Source organism: Spermophilus citellus (assembly GCF_964194105.1).
Source record: "Spermophilus citellus genome assembly, chromosome: 17".
Taxonomy (NCBI): domain Eukaryota; kingdom Metazoa; phylum Chordata; class Mammalia; order Rodentia; family Sciuridae; genus Spermophilus; species Spermophilus citellus.
The window spans coordinates 43,085,491-43,109,099 of record NC_138199.1 but is presented as its reverse complement, the minus strand read 5'-3'; the positions used below and the strand labels follow the sequence as shown (position 1 = coordinate 43,109,099).

The window sequence follows — 23,609 nt, the reverse complement described above, 5'->3', positions numbered from 1 at the left end:
CATTTCAAATTATAGACCCAAAAGCTTTATCTCTAGTTCAAAGCTTCATGTCCTGGCTAGCAGACCAAGGAGATATTTGGGGGCACAGAGAAGTTTTCTCACATCTTCTGAAAAACACTAGTCTCTGGCTGGCCCTCCATCATGGTTCCTAGCCGACCACTCCTTTGTTCTGTTCCAGGATCCAAGGCCTGAGATGAGGGGGTCCAGGCTGCTGCCCCCTCGAGCATCCCCTGTCCTACTGTTAAGACCCCCCTCTGCCCACCTGCTTCTCCCTTTCTGAATGAATGCTGTTTGACTCCTGACTCAGCACTGGAGATGTGCAGAGTGTGAATATGTGTGTGTGTATGTGTGTGCATGTATGCATGTACCTGCATGGGCATATGTGCATGTGCCCCTGAGCTCATTGGAGAGGTGGAGGAGAGCAGCTCTGGAAAATGAAGACTCAAAGGAAGAGTACAGGAAACTCAGAGGTTCTCCATTGGCACAGGTGGGGAAGAACATTGAACTCTTCTTCATAATTAACATTTATGAGTGATTCTGACAGTGATTAAAGAAATAGGGGAAAGCTGTCAACATACGTGGCCATTATATATACTGGGGGGAGAACAAAGAGGAAAACGAAATGCTGTGGTGGATTGGCTTTCGAAAGGTGAATTGTGTGCTTCTGTGTCTAGGTACTGTGTAGTGAGTAACAGTGATTATGCATACTTCAGTAGGCCAATAGGTCACCTTTTATCAGTTTAATTACAGTTGTCAAGTTGGTACACATGCATGCTTGTGTTCCAACCTGTCTGCTTGCAACCAAGAACAATAAAAAGGAGTTAACACTGACCATGGTGGGCTTATTAGCAGAGGAATGTTAGGATTTATTTTACTTGAAGCCTTTTTAATCCACTTTCAGGACACACACACACACACACACACACACACACATACACATACACACTCTCACTTGCTCGCTCTCTCGCACATATGTATCTATACCTGAAAACCCAAATGACAGTAGGAAACTAAGAATTTAATATTTAAGCCCAAGAGTATTGTAGAATCCAGTAGCACCTGAACATCTCCTGAATACACTCTTGTTTTAAAGTCATCTAGTGGTTCTGGTGATGTCACTTCAGTGGATTCTTGCTGACTGATGCCACGTGAATTATAAATGAACCATATGGAACCACTTTATATTAAGTAACTTATGTGTTCCACTGATAGTTATTTAGGTTGTAAACTTCTCAAAAATCTGTTGTTAATGATTGGTGTGTTTTCACCTGAGGTTGTTAATGCTCCAGTGCCTGTTGTTAACAGTGCCAGAAATAGGGTGTGTGTGTGTGTGTGTGTGTGTGTGTGAGAGAGAGAGTGTGTGTTTTCACGGGAGGATATTACTGTGAACCATATTTCATGGTCTGATAGCTTTTATTTTTTTGCCTTCGATTCCAGACACAGTGCTCTGGAATAGCAGTTTTAGGGATTATGTTTATTTGTCCTAAGCGAATGCCAATTTCCAATTTGTCCAGGGAAGGGATGTGTCTGAAAATACATGGCGTGCTGGATGGAGTCACCCTGTGATTGGCCTTCAGAGACTGCCCGTTGCTTAGGGTCAAGTCTCAATGCCTCAGTTCCTGCTTCTGGTGGCTGTTGATGCCTCTCTGCCCTTGCTAATGGGGCTCTCTGGCTTGGGGTGCGCTTCCCTCCATCTTGCTTATCCAGCCGGCTGCTGCCCCACCGGCCTGTCAACTGCTCCTGGTCCTCGTCCTCTCCTCCTGTGCTTGATGTGCTCTGCTCGTCCCGTCAGTACGCATGACACTTTCCAGACTGAGGTTCACCCACGGCCTCATCAGCCAGGGTTCCTGTGGGGACAGAACAGCACGGGAGAGGGTAATGGAAAGGGCTGACTGTTGAGAGGAGTAGACAGAGGTAAAGGCTCAAGAAGGAACGAGGAACAGGCACCAGCGCTCTGCAGAAGTCCCCCAGGCCCCAAGGGGCCCGGGAAGGGAGCCTCCACCGGAGTTCAGCTCTGAGGAGGGCTGCCCTGCAGGGCTGTGGGTACAGAGCAGAGGAACACGGCCCAGCAAGCAGGGACGGTGGGGAGGCCGTCTTCTTCCTAGCGTCTCCTGATGCTGACTCATGTGGGCCAGGCCCAGCCTGAAGGTAAAGAGGGAGGGAGCCTTGAGACCATCCTGTGGAGGTCCTTCCTGCAAGGCCCTGGGCAGCGAGAAAGAGAGCAACAGTGGTTCTGGAGGCCAGAACAGAATAAGCAGCACCCCTCACCTCCCTACCCCCCGTCATCCCTGGAAGGGCATTGGCCCAGTCTCGCTGGCCCTGAAGTCCCGGGGCCTGTTGTTGGGGTGCTCCCTCCCTCATCTCTGTCATATTCCAGCCACCACAGGTCAACGCACCTTCCTCTCCCTCTAGGAGTTTGCTGTTCCTAGGCCTCTTGTATGTAAATTCTGGACCCTTCCACCAGTCCCAGTGCCTGCTCCAAGTTTGTATTGGAGGAATAAGGGGCCGAGTGAGACAGCCAGTGAACATGTGATGCAGTCCTGAGGTGGAGGGCCATGCAAGCCCAGCTTCTCCATCCTGGTATTCCTTTCAGACCCTAAAGGTGCAGGAGGCGTCTGAAGCGAGGCCCAGGAGGGCAGGAATTTCTCGTCTGGTGGGTTTGCTATTATGTTCCCCAAACAGTGCCTGCACATAGTGGGTATTTTGTCAGCAGATGTTAGTCAAGTGAGTGACTCTGGATGTGAAGTCATGAGCCTGCATTGTTCCTTCTTTAACCAGCTGCCTTCTGGGATTCACCAATGCATGATGTCTTGGGACACCATCTCTCTTTTGGAACCTGAGACCACTTTGATATTTTCCCGAGTAGAGAAATCTGTAGCCTGGAGTCCTGTTTGCAGTAGTCTACCCTTATCTGCAATGTTTAAGGATCCTCGGGTGCCAGAAACAGCAGATGGTGCCGAACCCTGTGGGTTCGAATCCTATGATAACAGTTTAATTTACAAATTAGGGATAGTAAGATTAATAATAATAAGAAGTAATAACAAAAGGGCACAGTTTTAACAGTATACTAAAATAAAATGATTGAAAATGTACAAATTGTTTATTTCTGGAATTTTCCATGTAATATTTTTGACCACAGTTGACTGTCGGGTCACTGAAACTGTAGAAAGTGAAATTCAGATAAGGAGAACCACTGTGTTCTTTGATTTCTAGAATTTAGAAACCTGGACAGAACCCTTGGTATTTGCTCCTCTCATTTGAGACAGGAAGGAGAAGGGAAAACAGGATGTAAGGACTTTGGTGGATGGAAGGGAAGCAGATAAAGGGGGCTCCCAGGTGGTAGGTGGCCGGGACCCTTGTTTCTAATGGGTCCACGTGTGGTTGGCCTTGCCCATGGGCAGCACCACGCCTGTCTCTTTGCTCTTCTGCTGGGGTCTGTGATTCTAGCAGGAGGTATGCAGGTACCCTGGATGGGAGATGAAGGGCAGGATCAGAGGAATAAGTGTCACCTAATCCCTGAATGATTGTACTTTGTGATGGCTGTGCCTGGACGGGGTTCTAGGCCTCAAAGGACTCACGTTGGTGTGTGCAGGCTTCTCTGTCTCTTCCTGGCCTGTGTTAACTTGGATGGGGCCCCTTAGGCCAGCAGTTTGCTCAGGCCAGCAGGGCTCCTCCTGGGCCCCCTCTTGGGCCGCTTCAGCCCTCCTGGCACTCAGTAATTTCACAGGGCGGTGCAAGGATCAGGGTGTGGAAAGCAGGAAATTAGTAATGACTGGACTGGGTGAGGGTGACTCTTGTAATTTTAAAGCAATGCTTAAAAATTAGTTGGTTCTCTGCTCTGCAGCTTTATTCTGCTGAAGCCAGAGAGCAAAGTCAAGATGGAGAATTTCCCACTGTGACGCCTTTTATTTCTGGAAAGTTGAGTCATTTAATGATGATTTGGATATCAACAGCCCACTGGCCCATCTTTCCCCACACGGCTCCTGAAAATGTGCTCCCTTCCGGAGAAGGACATATTTCGTTCCTTTAGTGTCTTGGCAGCTCCAGTAGAACTTGGGCTCTCATGTGTTTCCCAGACCATTACTGGACTTTTGCTGGCTGAGATGGGGTGAATTTTAGCCTTAGCCCATGGCTGCCACAGACGTCATCCTTGGGCCAACTGCCGGTAGAGGCGGGCGTGGCTGTGCTTGCCCCATTGGATGGAGGCTTGTTGATTGATCTGACAAGGTTTCCAAGTGCTACTGCTATTTTTTTTGTTTTGTTTTGTTTTTTTGGGGGGGCATGGGATATGTGTGGCAGCGTGGAGTCGGGGGGATTGTACTAAGGACCCCTGTGTCCTGGAGGACCCTTGATAAGCATGTGGCTAACGAAAGCCCTGGTGCAGTGATGTATGGTCCTAACAGAATAAACAAAAGTTCCTAAGAGCGTCTAAGGTAAAATGTGGGCAGTTACATCTTTAGTTATTTATTTAAGGACTGGGGGAGATGGAGGCTAGTGTTCGTTGTCATTTCACCTGTAGGGATATTTGCCGAGTTAAAAAAATACCTATTTCCTCTGCAGGGTTTCATCTCAGTGCTTTCAATAGATTGCAGACTTAATCAGATCCCCTCCCCCCACCACCACCACTCTCCCTTCTAGGTCCCAGGACATGAAGATCACTTTAGGACTTGGTCATCTTCTTGTTTCCTTGCTAACAATTAGTCCTGGATGGTGCCGGGGTTGAACTGACCTGTTAAGTCTCCTTTCCCATTTTAATGAGTAGTTAAGTCAATGGCAGGGGTTGACAAACTCCTCTTCTCTTTGTAAAGGGGCCAGATAGTAAATATTTTAGGCTTTGCAGGCCAAGAAGCAATATTGAGGATATTATGTAGATACTTACACCATAACAAGAGAGAAAACAAATTTACACAAACTTTTCACTGATGAAATTGAAAATACAAGAGCAGTAATTGAGTACAGCTTTTTTGTAATACCAGTTTGTGGTTGAGAAGAATGGGTATTATCCGGGGGAGGTATTGTTTTGCCAAATTGGAGTTCAGAGTTATCTTTTTGTATTATCAAATCAGTTACAGGTGTTCATATAAAGACAGATAACAGACCAGATTTGGCCTGTAGGCTGCAGCTTGCCAGCCCCTGGTTAGCAGCATAACTAGTTGTGGGGTGGAGCACCTACAGATGTAGGCCTCGGGTTCTAAGCTGTGCCTTGTGGGAGTGGCTGGGAGGCGTTGTTTGGATGCGATGGTACTGGAATTGTGTTTATTCAATACATAGTGGCAGAGGCCAGGCACTGGGTCTATAGAAGTGAACCAAATGGTCAAGGTCCTTCCCCTTACCTTCAAAGTTGGAGGAATGATAAGTAAATATAAAATATGATTTCATAGCGATGAGCGTTGTGGAAGAGTCAGGTGCAGGGATATAAGCAACGTTGGAAGAGTTGTTTTAGCGAGCACCTCTGTAGGACGTTGTGATTTGAATATGTCTCCCCCAAAGTTCATCTGCTAGGTACTTAATTCCCACATTCGTACGTTAATGGTATTTGGAGTTGGGGACTTTGGTAATTAGGATTAGATGCGGTCATGAGGATGGAGCCCCCATGATGGCATTAGAAGAGGAAAGGAGCCATGCATGATGTGCACACCTGTAATCCCTGCCACTCAGGAGGCTGAGGCAGGATGATTGCAAGTTCAAGGTCAGCCTCAGGAACTTGTGAGACCCTGCCTCAAAATAAAAAATAAAAAGGTCTGAGGATCTAAGAAGAGGACAGGGGAGATCAGAGCTGGCATGCTTACTCTATTTGGCTATGGGATGCTTTCTGCCACCTTATGAAGGAGCAAGAAGGCTGTTACCAGGTGCTCCAGAGATGCCAGCATCATACTCTTGGATTCATAAGTTGCTATGTTCATGGACCAAGATATCCAGAACCCTGAGTTAAGTATTCTTTATAAATGAACAGATCTGCCAGGCACTGTGGCGCACACCTATAATCCCAGCAGCTTGGATGCTGAGTATCATGAGTTCAAAGCCAACCTCAACAATAGTGAGGCGCAAAGCACCCGTGAGACCCTGTCTCTAAATAAAATACAAAAAAGGGCTGGGGATGTGGCTCAGTGGTCGAGGGCCCCTGAGTTCAATCTGCAGTTCCCTAAAATGAAATAAAATAATACATCTCAGATACTTTGTTAAAGAACCAGAATACTAAGGCAGAGAAGAAGTGCGGTTAGAGATGGGAGTTAAGGGAAGAACAGCACCACCCAAGTTTTGGGGTGAGACGACAGCAAATAGATGTCTTTTAGGCAGGAAGAAGCTTGGTGAATCTGAAGCCCTGGGAGGGCAGAGGTGGAGTGGAGGGGCCCGGAGATGAGAGGAGGCCAGGGCCAGATAAGAGGAACCTTGAAGCTCATACAAAGGAGCTTGTGATGGGACATCCAGGGAAGGCCTGGGGCCAGAGAGTGATGCAATATGATTAACTGTTGAAGAAGATCACTCCAGCTGCTGGCTAGAGAGAGGACTGGAGAAGGCAGGGGTGGGAGTGGCTTTCTGGGGCCACAGAATTTAGTGTTGAAAATAGAGATAGTCTGACAACTATGGCGACTGTGGTCAGCGTGCATTCCATATAGTCTTCTGGGTCATATATAAGTCACGATCCTTTTTTGGTTTCAAATGACCAGACTCAAAGTGAGCTCAGGGAGAAAAGGGAATAAATTGGCCCATGTAACTGTTAAGTCCAAGGGTTTTCCTGGCTTTGTTACAGCTGGTTCCAGGGGCACACATGATATCATTGTGGCTCTCTCCGTTCCTCATCTCTCCCTCTCCTCCTCTCTGTGGGTTGGCCCCTTTCCCTCTTTTTTGTAGATAAATGTTTTCCATTTTGTTGAAGATGGCCCTCAGGATCCTGGGTTCCTATGGCTTGGCAGGGCTTCCCGCCTCTGCAGAGCCTGTGCAGGGAAGTGCACTGACTGGCTTTACTGGGGTCACAGACCCAGGTCTTAGACCATGCTCCATTGACAGTCCCATGAGAACTAAGTTGGCTCCCAAGGTCAAGGGTTTCCAGTGGTCTGTCCTCTGTGGACTCCCTCATTTTTCTCTTCCTTTTCCACTGGGGACCTTTCAGTGAATATGCCCCTGGACCTTTTTGAGACTTAGTTTCCTTTTCTTCAAGTCACTGAGTTGCTGGGTTCATGGACCAAGACATCCAAGTTCTTGGGAAGATGCAGAGTGCCCTGTAGGGTATGGCTGTGAATTGGTCTTTTAAAAGTCTTTTGCTCAGGGAAGAGAGATGAGAAGCAAGGAAGATGTTGTGTTTTCATTCTGGACCTTTCTACCTGTATATGCCAGCTCCCCCCTCTTTGTATAACTTTTCTTTCAGGGCAAGCATATTTCTTCATTTTTATCATCTTGATAATTTTATGCCCTGGTTGGATTTTTTTTTAATTCAAAAAATAACCATTAACTTTATTGAACATGTTACACGAGAGAATTTAAAGTACCATGCTCTAGTGAAATATTTCACCAACAACACTGCGTACAAATAAAATATCACACAAAACATATTTAAGAAAATGTTTTGGTCTTTGATTTGAACAATAAGTAAAAACTTAGGCACTTCTGTACTGAGACAGGGAAGCTATCACTACTCCAGATGATAATGTTGTATAAGCAACATGTGAAAATATGGCAAGAATAGAATTCCGGAGTTTTAAACTGATGGACAATGTAGGAAAAGGTCTGCAACTTCAGACCTTTCACTTCAAGTTCAAAAATGACATTTTTTCCCCCTCTTGGTCCACAGTGAAAATTCATAAACCCATATGGTTGTCATGGGCAAGTCAATTTCCGGTTAGCCATTATGGAATCATAATAATTATTTCAGAAACATCAAAATCAGATGATTATTCAGATACCACCCAGCAAACCACACACACACACACAAAAAAAATTAAACTCACTCTCTCCTTATGACCGTAAATCACAACAAGGTAAAACTGGATGTGATTCTCATTTTGCAAAATTAACTAATTAAATGGAGATAAGAAAATACTTCTGGGTGACAGGAAATCTTGACTGAAGTCCATTTTAACAGATAATATAAAAAAATTCATCCAAAATTCATGAAAATAAATGTAATTCCATTTCACAAAAACCACTGGGTCATGCATAGAAAAGTCTTGGCAGCCATTAGATTCATAAACACCTGAATTAGATAAATTAGTCATGATAATGGAAGTGGGAATATTATCATATAGAAGAGCAAAAAACAAAAATAACTTACAATGATCACATTCCAGGAACTTAAGATTTCAGAGAGAAAGGAGGATAACTTAGAAAATAATGGCTGCAAGCCAGTAGAAAAGATCAGAACCAATCATTCCATCATATCATCTATAAAAATTATTAGCTTCTGCTTTCCCTTGTCACAAAAGCATTGAATGACTTGGAGGCCCTCAAATGGATACTACTTACAAAGGTAATCCTGATGATTTAACATAGAAATTATCCTAATGTGAGCAAACAACATAGGAACTAGGCAAGATATGTCTTTTGATGCAAAATTTAGCCTATATATATTTCAGCATTTCATTTTATTAAACAAATTTTTTTTTAGTTGTAGATGGACACAATACCTTTATTTTATTTACTCCTTTTTATGTGGTGCTGAGGATCAAACCCAGTGTCTCACATGCTAGGCAAGCGCTCTACCACTGAGTTACAACCCCAGCCCCTATTTCAGCATTTTAAATGCGCATTTTGCAACTGAGACCAAATATCAATCATCTCTTGAGGTTTTATACTGTGTACTAACATCAGATCTATGTAAGAGCAGATATCATTCTTGTTTTTCTTCTTGATATCAAATATCTTGAAGCCCCTGTACTTTTTTGGAATGAGGCCGAGTTTCTGAAGGCACATTCCAGTGTAAATGCTATCAATAGGTTAGAGATGGACCTGGTCAGTTATGTTGTACAGCCTTAGACAGGACTCTGCTTTCCCCTGCATCAGGTGGGTAGACCCCAGAGAACATGACCTCTTGAAGGTAATGCTTCAGTTTCTTGACTTGATGAGGGCCAGCATTGTAGATCACATCACCTGTAAACAAATCTTTGGCTTTGTGCTTGGGTAAGCCGTTCAGGTAATTCAGGATGTGAACGGTATTCACACAAGCATCATCATTGCCCTTGAAAAGGAGCTCAGTGTCAGGGCAGGAAGTGCCTACCCACCTGAGAAACAGCACTTCCTTCAGAGACAAGTTGAACAGAGTGTCTCCATAGTTCCATGTAAGAATGTTTTTGCACTTCTCACTCTCAAATTTCAGTAGGTCTGAAAGGTCAGGGTGTGGCCCAGCAAGAAGACTGGTTCTCCACATGAGTTTCTCTGCCCGAGGACTTCCAAATGGCTGGCCTTCTGGGAAAATGTGGAGTGGGAGACTTCATCGCCAGCAATAAGACATGTTACTTTGCACATTCAGTTGATCTATAAGCAGTGAATAATTTCTACAACTCAAATACAGGAGAAAGTCTTTCAGTCTGTCCAGCAAACTTTAAAATCTGTCACAGCTGACCTCTCAGGTCAGGTTCACAATAATTCAGATGACTTATTTTCAAAGACCGGTATACATTCCCCCTCTGGTTGGCCAACATGCTCAGAATAGGATTGTACTGCTTGTTCAGCTTTTCTCCTTCTCTGTTTCAGTAATGCATGGGAAGGAAAGCTAAATGACTCCCAGAATCTTTTTGGAGGGTATTATTACTTTCCCATTTCCATTTTTACCCCTTTTGGCAGCTGCTTTTGGAAACTTCCACAGTCAAATGGAGTCATTTGCCATTATCAGGATGCCCAATAACTTGATTCTTCAACGTCTAACACTCATTTCTCATATCTTGTCCATGAGCAGCACCAGTTCGGCAGGGCAGGGGTGAGAGAGCCCAGCAGCATCATTCGCGTGCACACGGCTCAACCTGGCGACTCAATGCTCTGTGCGTGGGGCCGGGTGCCGGGGACTGGTAGTGTCTGGTGTGCTCCGTGCTGGCTCGCTTCTAGCACTTGTTGCCTGCATCGCCGCTGCCAACACCACCACCATTATGCTTCTCTCCTGTTCCGCCCCGACCTCCACCTTGGTCCCTGCCCAACTCCCCTGGTGGGATCTTAAGGAGAAATCCTTGGGTGCAGATGCTGGCATGGGAGAACCACCCCAGATTAAGACAGGTCGTGTTTTGTCCGTCAGCAACAGCACTCAGCAATTTGACATAGACATTATTTTAGATTTGCAGAGAGGAAAGGACAGCCCGTTCTATATTGATAAGATTTCAGCAAGATTCAAAGAAAGAAGAAGAAGAAAACCAAAACTTAATGCATTACCATGTAACGCCTTGGTTCCTAGTTCCTTAATTAGGCCCATGGTTTAGCAGAGTGCACCATCTCAATACACAGATGGTTTTTATGTAAAATTTTTTTTTTCAAATGTTAATTTCCAGTGACTGATGTTCTGTGCCTAAATCATTTTCCATTGTTTGTATTTGATAAGAACTGTATTTGAACTGCTCCTTTATAAGTTGGAGTCTTTTGTAATGGGATTTAACTTAGTGGTTTTAGAGGTGTATGAAAAATGTTAAGCTGTGTATTGTGCTTGAGAGTTTGAAAAATTCTTAGTTGCAGCTAATTTAAGGGGGAAAAATTAAAACAGGTGATTAGCAGCTGCTTTCGGTTTTGAATGCCCTCGCTTAGGGGTTTTGTGTTTGCTTATTCGTGTGCAAATTGGTGTGGTTATTTTGGACGGGTTGAGACAGCCAGCCAGCACTGGCACCTCCTGGCCAGCTGCCTGGAGGCCCATTCAGGGGACCCTTCCCCAGTTCTCCCAGGCAGATTAGTTCCTGCCTAGCTGCTGGGTGCTTGCCCTCTCCCTCACCATTCAGGCCTTCCTGGGAACACAAAGGAGGTCTGGCCCCATTCCTCCTTGTTCCCTGATACCAAGATGCCTCTTCCCCTGGAGCAGAGGACTCCTTTTCCAGCCAAGAACTGCACATTGGTGACTGCAGCTCCTGTCCCCTTGTTTCGGTTCTGAACTTCTGGTCCCCCAGGTGACAGCCTCTGGATAGCCTTAGGCTCCAGGACGCACCCCTCAGGTTCTAGGAACCCCCATCTCCCTCTGCTGCTGGTGGGGAAAACAAGTTAGGAAGCAGTGGTCTGGGGCCGGTTAGGGAACCCCACTTGGGCAAAGACCTTCACTCTCTGCTGCTCTGCCCCAGACCTTGGGCTTTCTTGGCTCCATGGGGTCGCGCTTGCTCGGCCCTGATCCCTGCGCTTGCCAAGGCTAGCAGAGCTTTGTACAGGCCGCTGCTGCTTACTTATTAACAATGACGCCAGCTCCCTTTCCAGGCCCTTGTGGCTGCATCCTGTTCACTTAAAGGTGGAATCACGACCTGCCGGACTTGATTTTTCAGTTGAGGGGCTTTTGTGTATGTGTCGTCTTTCTTTGCCCAGTAAGAGGATTGTGTTTTCATTCACAGAGATTTCATCAGTAAATACGAAGGGAAAATGCTCAGGGGGAAATGCTTGCAGTTCAGATTAATAATCACCCTCCCCCACTCCCCTCCTTTTTTTTTTTTTTTTTTGGCAAGCTAAAGGTGCTCCCTCATTGCTCTTACTGAGTCTTTGCCTGGCCTCACCTTTGACCTTCGTGGATGTGACTGCAGCCAAGATTCCTGCACATCCCATCTCCCCTCTGGGCTCAGTGGGTCACCCTTTCTTTTCCTACTTGTGTCGTGAATGGTACTCAGTGACCCACCAGAACACCGTATGGGGCCGCTGTTTGGGGCCCACAAGGCTCCTAGTTACAGGCCTTGGTGACTGTTTGCCCCTGAAGAAAAGCAACAGTGAAAAGTTGAGGGCAAAGAAAGGAAGGGGAAGACCGCTGTGGGTTTTGTTTTGTTTTTCTGGACAGCGTCTGTACCTGTAAAGCCAGAATGACTTCTGCAGGCATCTTTGTCCAGATGGGTTCCAGTCATGGGTCATAGTTGGCTTTTCTGAAGATGGCAAAGATCAAGGTTCAATACTTGCCAGATCACATGTTTAGTGATTCAGGTCATTAGGAACTTGGGTTCTTCAGGGTTGTTCCTCGGCGCGGGGAGGGGGGGCATCTGGATCCATCCACAAAGACTCTTAATGCAGTTGTCTGTCAGAATGTGGGTAGGGAAATGGGGATGGCTGTCTAGACCAGTTAGCAGGTGGTCCTCCGTCCTTGCCAGAGTTGCCCTTCGTTTTTCCAGGCATTCCCAGAGGAGCGCTTTAGATTGTACCCATCTCTAGTTCCTGGAACCAGAACCATTAGATCCCGCTGCTTGGGTCAAGGTGTATGTGTGGGGGGACCTTTAGGAAAGCCACCTAGTCAAAAGCAGTTGGAGGTCCCCACTTTGGCTGACTCTGTGGGTATTTTAATCTTACTATGAATGCAGCTGCAAGGGAGATGGAAGACGCTGATAGTTAAGTGCAGGGACCTTGAAATCAGAAAGACCAGGGCTCAAAATTGAGCTCTCAGCCTCTGTGATTGTGGGCTGGGAGGTACCTGTCTAAATCTCACTTCTTCATCTCTAAAATGGGCTCCCCCAGGGTCATGTGGGTGAGCCCTCACGGAAAGCTGGTAGTGGTATTGGTAATAGTGTTGGACGGCAGGATATGTGCCAGTCATGGGTGGGGAAATCACATGTGCGGTCCAGTGGCTGTGGTCAGCCGGTGACATGTACATTGCAGGACCCTGTCTGCTATAGCATGCTCTGCTGCCTGCCCTGGGAAGTACCTGCTCTGGGGTGCGAGCTGAACCCCACTCCCATTTCCTTTCCTGTAGGCTTACTCTGCTTTCTTCCTGTGCACAGTATAGTTTTTAATCCCCTTATGAGTGTTCTTCTGGTCACACTGCCTTAGCTGCGCCTCTGCCCTGCACCTCACATGATGTCACTCAGCACCTTTTGTCCGTGACTTGGTGTGTTCTGGGAAACTCTTTGCAGAAACTGAGAGCCTGGCCTCCACCTTACACTCAGGAAGTCCCCTCCTGGTGTCCCAGGCTCAGCACCAAAGAGGTGATGTGGATGCTATCTTCCAGAAAGTTCTTTGCCTTTGAGCATGGTGGGAAGAGGGAATGGAAGTTGGCCCTGCATTTTGTGTGCTAGGGCTGGGCTCTGCAGCCCCTCCGAGCAGACATGGGACTCCTGGGGGGACTCCTGTGGACTGAGATTTAGGATGAGGGGAGGAGATGGGCTGTTGATGCATCGCTAGTGCATATCCGCTTAGTTTGAATCTGGGTGGAATTTGTACCCTGCCTTGCTTCACAGAAGATTGTGGGTGTCACTGTTGAAACAATAATTCCTCTTTAAAACTTTACCTTTGCCTACCTGGTGGAGCCTCTTGTCTCTGGGAGGAGACTGCCTTGGCAATGGCTAAGGGCCCTCACCTGCTGGATTCAGGCTTCCCTGGGAAGCATATAAGGTTTGAGCAGAGGGTGGCTCAGGGCTGGGTGCAAGAGAAGAATATATATCTAGGGGCTCTGGCTCCACTCTCTAGCTCCAAAGCCAACTTGCCCTTGTTCTCTGATGCTCTCCTGGCCCTTGAAGGCCCCAGGAGCCCGGAGCCCACTAGTCTGATGTAGTAGTACTGAGGTGGGTGTTGTTTCTGGATGTTTGTGCAAACCCACAAGAAGAAACTATTACTGCTGGCATTGATGCTCCCGGAGAGATTCTTCTCTGGGTTCTTAGTTCTATTAAATTTTAAGAATCCCTTATTGCTTCCACAGAAGAAAAATTTCAGAAAATGGGAAAAGTGAATATAATATTTTGCTCAATATTAAAAGTTAATTTAAAGCAGACCCAGAAGCCAAGACAAGTGTTTTTTTCTTTCCTTCATTTGGTGATATAATTGACCCTTTGCACCTCCATACAGCTTAATACGCATTGGGCAGAGGCTAATTACAGGGCATGTAGGTGCCACACGGGTAAGGGGGAAATGCAGATTCCGTGTGAACTGCCTTGTTTTGATGGTTCTAACTTGTCCATAACATTTGTCACGGATTTTAACAAGAGGAAAAGAGCATGGGGGAGATACTGAGTGTCTCCAGTCTGCTTCCCTAGATGGGGGGACTGCATGGGGGACATGTTGTGAACCTGTGCTTTCTGAAGCCCCCAATTCAGAGTTGCTTGTTTTCATTTTTAGTTGTGATGGAGATTGAACCCAGGGCCTGCACCAAGCTAGCAAACGCTTTACCACTGAGCCACATCCCCAGCTGAACCCCAAATTCAAACAAGTGCCCTAATATCTCTCTCCTGGGTCAGTTTGGATATGCAGATGTGGTCAATCTTCCAAAGGTAGCACAGTGAAATCCCATTTTCTCATATATTTTGCAAATTGTCATTGCCAGAAAATAGAAGATACACAAAACCGAGTTCTCCTGGAATAGATGGAATTTATTTCTGGCACTGGAATAATTGACTGTCAGGAAGGGGCTGTACTCTGGTGGCCTGTGTTCTTTTCCTTCTGGAGGTGAGCACCCCTTAACTCGGCTGGGACCAGAACTGCGGGGATGGCCCATGGAACCATCTGGAACCCAGGGGAGGCAGGATCTTTGTGAACACATTCTCCTTGTCAGAGAGTGATGGACGTCAGTCTTGCAGTTTGTAGAAGCAGAGCCGGGCTCAGGCATTTAAATTAAATGTAAATTCCCATCTCCATCGAAGTTTTGTTCTGTCACGGTGCTGGGTGAGAGAAGTCTTTGCTTGCCTGTGTTTGGTGGCACAGCGTTCAACCAGGATCCCCTGGTGTTCTTGCCAGGAAAGGCCCCTGGATGATCTGAGAGGGGAGTGGATGAAGTCACTTGTCTGTGGTCACCTGGCTCACCATGGAAATTAATATCTGACCCGAGTCTGTTTGCCGAGTGAGTTTATGGCTTGCTACGTGGCTGTTGTAATGATCCATTGACTGTTGCAACTGCATTTCATGAGAATTTTATTTCATAGTTCTGAAGTTTGAGTCCATAAATCTTTTGAACTCGAGGTTTCAAGTTGGAGGAGCCATGTGGTTCTAGGAAGGCAAAAAAGCGCCAAGCTTATTTTTCCTGCCCGTGTGCTCTGCCCTTCTTTTCATTCTTTACACACCACCCCTTTGATATTTCCTGCATGACAGAAATTCATGCTCAAGTGTTTATCTTGATGTAATGCCGTTCACAGAATATTTGTATTAAAAAAATAATCTGGAGAGGGCCATGTTCAATCCAAGTGCATGATTTAATTGTAAAGTTTTCAGTAAAAAAAAAATAAATAAATAAAAATAAAAAAACAAAGCTGTTGGAACCCTTCTGTGTTGCTTGGTGATGGGAATGTAAAATGGTGCGGCTGAGTTGGGAGATGGTATGGCCGTCCCTCAGAAAGGTGCACCCACCCAGCATTTCCACTCTGGTTATATACCCAAGAGATTAGAAAGCAGGGACTTGAATAGATGTTTGCACACCAGGGTTGTGGAAACCACCTACATGTCCACCAGCAGATCATGGATTAATAAAATGTGGCATATACAAGAGCTGGAATATTACTCAGTCCTAAAAAGGAAATTCTGACACATGCTACATGATGGATGAATCTTGAAGACATTATTCTGAGGGGAATAGACTAGTCACACCCCCCACTTTTGGTACTGGGGATTGTCCCCAGAGGCACTTAACCACTGAGCCACATCTTCAGACTTTTAATATTTTATTTAGAGACAGGATCTCATAGAGGTGCTTAGGGCCTCCCTGAGTTGCTGAGGCTGGCTTTGAACTTGTGATCCTCCTGCTTCAGCCTTATGAGCTGCTGGGATTATAGGCGTGCGCCACTGGGATTATAGGCATGTGCCACCGCGCCCGGCACTTGTGATCCTTTTATATGAGGTTTCTCAAAAAGCCAAATTCATAGAGACAGAAAGTGGAATGGTGATTTGATATTATCTATATATTTTCCACAATAAAAACATAATAAGTGAAGATAGGTAGGAGGCCCTGAGTGGGTGGTGGTCAGGTTTCTCTTCAACCAGGTTGGTGAGAAGCTGCCCTCCAGATGTGCTTTGAACATCTTTGAACATCCTAAAGTGTGGCCCAGGCTGGTCTGTCCACTTGAGCCCACTCATGTGGACCCCAGACCCCAGGCCCCCTGGCTACGAGGCCCCCAGCCTGTGCTGACCTGTACGTATGTTCCTTTTGAGGATTGGGTGGGCAGAAGCAGCTCCCACCTGAAACCTGCTCTCTGGGTTGTTTTACGTGATAATTATTGTGTTCTATTTTAAGCTGCTTCTCTGCATTTGGTAAGTGTCTGGGATTCTGTTTTTGTTAACTCTCTCTGTGAGACACAATAAAAGAACAGAGAGACTTGGTGTAGGTGGGGAGGGGCTGGAGCTGGGTCGGCTGGGTTTGGAGACACCGTCCCTCCCGTGCAGCCAGAGACTAGATTCCCTTTGGGTGAAGGCTGAGAAAAGACGAGGCTTAAAATAAAAGAAAATACATATTTTCCCTGCTCTGGAAACACGCTTGGCTCCAACACAGCAGGTGGCCGAGGAGCTCAATCTGTGGAAGGCATCAGCGCTTTCAGTGCAATCAAAGTTAAGTGCAGAAATTTAATTAAACGGCATCAAGGATGGCAGAAACTTTGTAAAGCTGCAGTGCATTGTCAAATTCAACAATTATTTCAAGGAACACAATCCACAGATGGCGTCTAATTGATAAATTAAGGTTCTGCTTCTCTAATGGGCATGCATTTAAGCCCGATTTCCACCCATACAATAACCATTGCCTCACGAAGCCCCCTACCCCACTCCTGCTCCCTCGTCCCCGCAAGGAAAAGCCACATCGCTCCCCCAGACAGCACCCTGGAAACACGACATTGGGTCTTCAGCGGTGTGAGGACCTCCGACTTCTTTTCCTGTGAGCCCAGAGTCCCCATTTGAGAGCCTTGTCCCAAGAACAGTAGGACTTCTTTGGGCCTGTGTGTCCTTTCTGCTCTGCTAACCCGGATGTGTGGCTCAGATCTGCCTGCATGGGCTATTTATTTATTCATTTTTTTTTTCCTTTTTAGAACGGCTGGCTTTTATCCTCCATGGCACAGGATTTTTGCCCGAAACAAAAGCCTCAATTTATTTATTCTTTCTAAAAAAATTCAACAAAACCCTCTGTTTTTCAGACCTCGCGGTACTTCCTGTCTGTTAGCAGTTGATACCCAACTAACTTACTTTTATTTTTTTTTTAAACAAAAACAAAAACAAACAAAAAAACTAACAAAAATAACTTGCTGTCTCCTAAGGTCCAGCCATGTTCAGAGAAATATCTCTTGTATTGAGACCCAGTTTGGGGGGGAAAAATTTGCAGGTCTTGACTGTTTACCAGAATTTTATTTTGCAGATGAGAAATTTGAGGGGCAGTGGTTTTAGATGGCTTGCCTTGGGAAAAGTTCTGGGTTGTTCCTACCGATGGAGGAGAGACCTTTGAACACATCAGGGATCCCTCCTTTAAATGGTGGTTCCATTTATTTATTTGTCCCACCAAGTATGCACTGGTACTGTTATTGCTTCTCTGAATGCAAAGAGGAAAGGAGGGTGCTCCTCCTGCCTGCATGGAGCCCATAGGGAGGTGTGGGGACAGACACTGTGCTGAAGCCACAAGTGGACGCATCAGTACAACCTGCAGAGTATCTGGAGGAAATGGTGGAATGACATGACAGCCTAGTCCAAGGGGCATCTGTTGGGAGCTTCAAGGAGTGACTGCATGGGAGGAAGGACTTAGCATGAACCGAGTTAGGTCAGGAGGGCTGGAGGAGCAAGCTCGAGAGCTCCGTGTACTAGAAAAGCCCAGAAAAGGGCACATGGGGGGAGGAAAGGGCATGAGAAGGTTGGTGACTGGTGGCTCATGTCATAGAGGTAGATTAGAGCCCACATGCATTGAGCACTTACTGTGTTCCTGGTGCCATTCAGAACTTTATATACTTTGCTCCTGGATGTACCTCAGTATCTTCTATAGTGCCTTGTGCACAGTAGAGTTGCAGTGTTTGTTGAATGACTACACCATTCGTCCCTGTGATGGGTATTATTATCCTGACTTTTTATTTGGGGAAACATAGGCCAACAGGGGGTGATGAATTTGTTCTAGGTCTGGGGCTTCTGAACAGATCAGTTTTGGTGCTGGAGTCTGTCCATCTCCCCCACCTGGGCCTTTTACCTTCACCTAAAAGGAATGATGTGTGCACACCTGGTGTTGGGGTCTGTAATTAACAACCCTGATACCCTGTACCGTAAGTCAGTATTTTCATCTCTTGAAAGAAAGAAGAAATACCCCACATGAAACAGTTAGTGGTGGAGAGGGTCAGATTCCAAACAGAAGTTTTGCACAAGTGGCAGCCAGGTCCAAGACTTAACTGGATGACAGTGGCCTGTCTTTGCTCCATATTGAAGTTGTTCTAGAACGGGAATGCAGAGGGGATTGGGGGCAAAAGAATAGATCATATTTGCTTATTTCTAAGGTATGACGGTGGGGATGCCACGGCAGAACCCTTTTTAATTGCCTCCTCCTCTGTCTCTCCCCCCCCCCCCCCCCCCCATGGCGTAGGTGGCTTTTAGAATTCTGCGTAGTCCCTGGGGGGCGAGGATCCTGTGCCCGGAATGCCAGCTGATGTGGTTGAATGGCTGTTGGCTGTTTATTTGCTAGTCTGTCGGTACCAACACAGTGTTCTTGAGTTCGGAGGCCCAACAGTGTTTCAACCCCTTCCTCCCCCGTATCTAAATATATCCAACTAGTCAATCAGACTTGGCAGCCGTCAGGGCTGTGGCTGTCAGATTGAGTTTGCCTTGGATCCTCTGAACTCTTGGCTTGTTTTCCCAGCTCGAAAGTGTATTCAAATAGTGATATCCAAATTAGACTTGCAAACGCACACCCAGGTAGGGGACTTGTAGGGAGGGATGAGGCAGCATTTTGGTACAAAAATGGCATTTCCTTCTCTTTCGCTCTCAGCCGTGGAGCAGAGACGGAGCTATGCTTGAGGGGGATGGCTTCACGCTGGGTGAACGAGATGCGTGGGTGTGTTTTCCTGAATTGTGATTAATTTTTTTTTCTTTAATTTTAAGCTGTATCAGGAGAGAGAATGAGAAATTGGTTGCTGATAGAAAGTACTCTGAGGTCATGGTGGATGTGTGCGGGCACAGATGTCATGTTGCGCAGAACTGGCCCTGGGGTGCCCTGGTCGTGGGCAGGAGGACGCTGGGAGAGTCCCAGGCCTTGGAGAGAGTGATGCTTCCACAACTGGCCGCGTGGGCCCCGGCAGCCCCTTTCCTCGCTTCCTCACACTGCTCCTGTAGCCTAGGAACAGGACCCAGCTCCTGGTCTCTCCCCAGGGGTTTGTTAAGAGGGACTTGTGGGAGGCCAACCAGGAGGTTTTAAATCCCTACCTATAAGGTACCCTGAGCGCTCCAGGAGGAGCCATTATAAATACACGCCCTGAGCGTCATCCAGGTTGCTTATCTGTGAAGAAGTGTCCCTCCTAGAGAGGTCACCCATGGTAAGAGCTGTGCCCGCAGTTCCCATGGGACGCCCCCTTCCTAGCTGTATAGTGTCCCAAAGGCCCAGTGGCAGTTGGAGTCTACAGATCCTCCTCCAGCATCAAGCAGCCGCATTTGGTTTGTAGGTTTCTGGCCTTAGGTGGGTTCAGAGAGGGTGGCGTTAAAGGCAGTTCACCAGCTTGGGAACTCAGAGCACAGAAAAATGTAAGCTCCAGACTCTGTTCTTAAGCAGCCCCCAGGACACCAAGAACAACGTCTTGCAAATGAATGAACTAAAAAGGTGCTTTGCAAATTGTGGTTTGAAATCCCTGGCCATCTCTGCCACCCTTTCATGGGGTCTGTAGTGTTAAATCCCACCCCCATAATCATCCTAAGACTCAGTCTTTTTTACTCTCCTCCTTTCGCCAGCATACAGTGGAATTTTCCAGAGGCTGCATGACCCGTGTAGTCGTCAGGCACTGTTCTGAGTGGTTTTGATTCATCTCATTTAATGGTCACGGCGTTTCTATGAGGTGTAGTCATCCCATTTTACGGATGAAGAAACAGAGCCAGAGAGTGGTTACTTGCATTTGGCCAAGGCCACACGGGATCCAGGTGTCAGGTTTCATGCCTCCTGGTCTTGACACCTTATCCTGTGTCCCTGGGGAGAGCGGGGACCAGTAGTGTGGAGGAGTTCAGGGGAGAGAGGAGCCAGAATAACCTTCACTGTCCCCTTCTTGACAAGAATAGAAGACAGGATAAAGGGCCTGGGAATGAAGTATTGTTAACCAGACTGGTAAATCAATAGACTAATTAAAAATCAAACACTTTTAAACACTGTTGCTGGGTTAATTGTAAACCCACATTGAAACGTTAAAACTTGTCCAGCCCATGAGTTTGAATTATTAACCGAGTGAGTTAATTTCCAGCCATCAGTTTAGGTTCACTGTGAAAACCACAGTTAGCAGAAGGGGAATTTGTGTGCCCTTTCCTGCTCGGGCCTGCCTTGGCAGTTACTGGTGCTGCTGTTTGCATTTTTAATCAGAATATCTTAAACATTAGGCAGAACCTCACAAATTCAGACAGATCATGGGAAAGGACTCTTTGAGTCACTGAGGGGTTGGATTTACTTGTACCTTTCCTAATGGAAGAAATGCCACTGTTTTGCCCCATATCACAGCATCCAGTGGGGAGAAAGGACCCTTTTCAAAACCCTTTTGGCTTCTAGTGCTGGGTCCCAGGCCACAGTCAACTGCTGCTTCTGTTGCTCTTGGATAATGTTTTCTGCCCCAAGAGGCCATGTCCTAGGGGAGGGAGTCCAGATTCAGCCCCAAGGTATCTGCTCTGGAGCAAGACCTCTAGGATATTCAGTGATGGCCACCTGACCCCAAGATGTTTCTGTTGGGATTTCAGCAGAGACCCTGCTACCCCTGCCCAGATGCAATTTAGCAGCAGCTGCAGTTAAATTTAAGTTTCTGAGTTGCGGTTGTAACCTGCCCCGCTGGTGGATCCTGCGAAAGCTGGTGGTCCCTTCACCCAGAGAGATGCTCTGTGGCAGTCACAGGGAGCTTTGCACTGAGGCTGGGGCCGGGCAGATCCTTGGTGCCGGACATGGGTGACCTCACCAGAGGCAAGAAACCCCATGGTGAAGTCACGAAGCAGGCGGGCTGTTGATGATCCTAGTAGTTCACTCCGACTTGCACAGCGTTTAATTTTTTCCAGAGTTCTTTATGAGATGGTCTTACTTGATCCCCAGGAGACTCCTGTGAGGTCCATTATATAGTTATTTTATACATGACACATGCGGGAAGGCTCGGTAACTTCCTTGAGTGCTGCTGTTTTCTTGTTAATTTGCTAAATGGGCTTTAAAAAAGGAGATAAATGTAAATTTTGGCTCCATAAAATAGTCACATTTCAAATGCTCATGACTGCAATCAATTAATTAAAAAATAGGATAAAATACTCTTCCCACCACACACATGGCAAGTGTGTAATGTTTGTTCCGTTGGGACAGCTGATGGGGTCACTTTATGAGATCGGCCTGCGATAAAAACCACTCTCCACTCCAACTTGGACGTTGACAGAAAGGAGAGACTTGGGTCGTTTGTTTATTTAGAACATTGATTACTGCTTCTGCCCTCCTCTTCCAGTTACAAAAATGTAGGGACGTTTTGGAAAACCACCAAAACTGAGTAGAAGTTCCCTTAACCCCAGGACTTAACCATTTAGAGGTGTTCATCATTAACATTTCCGCCATCCTGTTTTTCTTTTCAAGGAGAGAGAGAGAGAGAGAAAGAGAGATAGAGATTATTTGCTAATTTGCTTTTACAGCTATATCATGAATCTTTCCCCCTGCCATTTGCTATTTTTATGATGTGGTTCTTACTATCTGTGGAGTATTGTGATGTAACGGTTATATTTTGTGACCAAAGCCTACTCTGAGTTAGCTTGTTAATAATTTATTACTATATAAAACACTGGAATATCTTTGTACAATACCCCTTACCAACATCTCTGGTCCCCTCCTTGCAACAGATATCTTTTTTTGGGGTGTGTGTGTGTGCAGGGGATTGAACTCAGGGGCACTTGGTACACATTCCCAGCCCTATTTTGTGTTTTATTCTGAAACAGGGTCTCACTGAGTTGCTTAGCGCCTCACTTTTGCTGAGTCTGCCTTTGAACTCGCAATCCTCCTGCCTCAGCCTCCAAAGCCGCTGGTATTACAGGTGTGAGCCACTACATCAGCCTGCAACAGGCATCTAGAAGTAGAATTTTTGGGTTAAAAGCCATTTTTTTTTCTCGGTACTGGGGATTGAACCCAAGGCTTTGTGAATGCTAGTACTAATGTACTACTGAGCCACATCCCCAGCCCTAAGGCTATGCATATTTTAAAGGGGGTTTTATACATATACACACACATAAGTGTGTGTGCATGTGTAATAAAATTATATGACATTACGTATCTTTTTATGTTTAAAAATATCCAAATAGCCATATTGTATTTTATAGGTATATTTATATATAATCTTTTAAAACTCATTTTTAATCTCGTGTTGCTCCCATAAGGGTAAAGGGTGCTACTTTATACCATAACCAAAGGCTTGAAGGAGTAACTTAGTTTTATTTTTGTTTTTTGGCATTGGAGATAGAACCCATGACTGTTGTTTTACTGAGCTGCATCTTTATTCCTTTTTACTTTTATTTTGAGATAGAATCTCATTTAAGTTGCTGAGGCTGGCCTCGAACTTGTGATCTTCAGATCCCAGCTTGTGGAGTCACTAAGATTACAGGTGTATGCCACCATGTCTGGCACAAAAGTTAACTTAATTTTTAAATATTAACAAGTATTGGGGCTGGGGATATGCCTCAAGCGGTAGCGCATGCGTGCAGCCCGGGTTCGATCCTCAGCACCACATACCAACAAAAAGATGTTGTGTCTGCCGAGAACTGAACATAAATATTAAAAAAAAAATTCTCTCTCTCTCTCTTTCTCTTTAAAAAAAAAACCAAGTATTTATAAAAGTGATATCTAGGGCTGGACGTGGTGGTGCACGCCTGTAATCCCAGCCACTGCAGAGGTTGAAGCAGGAAGACCCTGCCTCTAAATAAATAAATAAATAAATAGGGCTGGGGGATATAGCTTAGTGGTAGAGTACTTGCCTAGCACGTGCGAGGCCCTGGGTTTGATCCCTAGCACCCCCCCCCCCCCAAAAAAAAAAGTTTATGGTAAGCATCTTCATTTGTGCTAAAGAGTAAAGCTGAATTTTTAAAAGACGGGCATTTCTCAACTCAGCTACAGTTGTGTATTCTCTTTCATTGCCCCCCTTCGGTGTGGCCTGCAGCTCTTTCTTTCGGGCTTGTTGACCTGCTTATTTATCTTTGGCACACTGGCCTACCCACCTGCGAATCTTACTTGGTTAACATTTATCCAGGCTTGAGGATGGAAATAGTTTTCTTCTGAATCAGAACCTTCGTTGTAACCATCCCCAGAAACTACCACCACCGTGGTGAAAAGAGGGGAGTGTGAGGAGGCTCTACCTACCCTCTTCTGTTTACATTTGGGTAATGCCAAAAAGTATGAA

The 23,609-nt window shown here is 46.0% G+C and overlaps 1 protein-coding gene and 1 pseudogene across 11 annotated transcripts in view; one reads left to right on the top strand and one right to left on the bottom strand.

The window, feature by feature from the left end:
* The window catches only part of MSI2 (musashi RNA binding protein 2), a 367,851-nt gene that overhangs the window by 80,021 nt on the left and 264,221 nt on the right, over positions 1 to 23,609 (top strand). The gene's annotated exons all lie outside the window — the stretch shown is intronic.
* Positions 8,725 to 9,535, bottom strand: LOC308635780 (N-acetyllactosaminide beta-1,3-N-acetylglucosaminyltransferase 2-like; annotated as a pseudogene). The gene has a single exon. The product of its transcript is annotated as an N-acetyllactosaminide beta-1,3-N-acetylglucosaminyltransferase 2-like (transcript).